This window comes from Apium graveolens, chromosome 10, assembly GCF_009905375.1.
Source record: "Apium graveolens cultivar Ventura chromosome 10, ASM990537v1, whole genome shotgun sequence".
Classification (NCBI taxonomy): Eukaryota; Viridiplantae; Streptophyta; class Magnoliopsida; order Apiales; family Apiaceae; genus Apium; species Apium graveolens.
The window spans coordinates 9240626-9242433 of record NC_133656.1 but is presented as its reverse complement, the minus strand read 5'-3'; positions in this window follow the sequence as shown (position 1 = coordinate 9242433).

Here is a 1808-nt window from a genome sequence, read left to right as displayed (position 1 = left end):
TTAACATTGATATGTGGAACACGTTATGAACTTACTACATGTTCGGGGGTAGGGTTAGCTCATATGCTAACTTCCCAATACGTCTTAATACCTCAAAGGGTCCAACAATTCGTAGGCTTAGCTTTCCTTTCCTTTTGAACCTCATTAATCCTTTCCAAGGGATACCTTTAACATTACTAGGTCCCCTATTTCCTATTCTTTGTCCTTTCGTGTCAAATTAACATATTTCTCATGTCCATCTTGGGCTACTACCAGCCGTCCTCTGATTAGATCTATCATATCCTTGGTCCTTTGGACCACTGCTGGTCCGAGCATCTTGCGCTCTACAACTTCATCCTAACATAAGGGAGATCGACATTTTCTTCCCTCAAAGATCTCATAAGACGACATCTCGATACCTGACATACGATCTATTATCATGAGAAAACTCAATCCGCGTTAAGTGATCATTCCAAATTCTCTCAAGTCTATTGTACAGACTCTAATTATAGCTTTTAGCATTAAAGCTTTTGCTTTTCAATACCCATTCTTTTCCAGTTCGTAATCGCTACTACCTTCCGTTCCTAATATTATACTGGTTATACTTTTGCTCGTTAGCGTTCTATAACCTTTTAATAACCACATCAACCTTAGTATCACTAACGCGTTAGAATCGGAATACCATCGTACTGATACTACTTCCTTTAGCTGCTTCCATCTTCGAAAGCTTGATCCATCATATAGAAGTAAAGGAATTTGTTGAGAGATCACTATGATCATGAACACTTGTTCTATTGCATAGTTAGTACAGAAGGTGGCCAGCCTTTAGCACTTGACAAGTAATTAAACGACATGTGGTATCCTACTAGGCTTCTATCACAAAGATAGATAGTCATTCGGCAATACCTCCCCTTCTGGAAGGGTTGTTCTTCTCAGCTTACATGAAATGAAAAGAAGAGAAAAGAACGAACTGAAGAGAATTGTATATATGTAAAAAAATATTGGCATAAAATATCTGGCTTGGAATCTACCTCTGAACTATAGAGGTTTGTCATAGGAGAACAAAACATATATGTATTTATATCAACATCAAGTATTATAGCATCGTATTTCACATGCCTAAATATTTTTTCTATTCCGTCCATCATTCTATGGACCCATGCTCTTCCTCGAGCTTATACATAATCACCTTTGAAACTCCCTCGACATCGAAAATCGAATCTGGTATCTCATTCTAGACACCATCGTTACTAGAATTCTATGCTTGCACTGCAACCTTCCTCGTATAGTAATACGACTCTCTATTGATAAGAGGGAATAAATATTCAATAGGTAGATACTCTACTTAATTAGTCTATCAATGATAACTTATACATCACCACAACCCGATTAGTGGTACTTAATCTCAACATCCATTCCAATACAACTCTCACGGTTGTAATTAATCGGCTCATTACCCGCAGAATCATTCCTGCACTACTACGGTCCACCGTTGACCTACTGTAGTCATTCATTTTCCATGAAGTCTTAATAGCTAACCATACGGAGTCCATACATCTCATATCGAATTCTTCTAAGGAGGTAACATGATCACCGTTCATGGTTCATGAAGAACACTCCTGAACTTGACGTACATATGACATGAAGCAGATAAAATTGCAGAAGAGTTTCAATGAAGGCAACGATAGCAGGTTAATACCATTCTTAATCATATGTCTTTATCGGGAGACATGCATCTCAAAGGTTCATTTAGTCATTCCGTAACATGGTCCTGGCTTATCTCAAGATAGTACCTTCTAAGATAGATAGCCCGCTCATGGCGATTATAC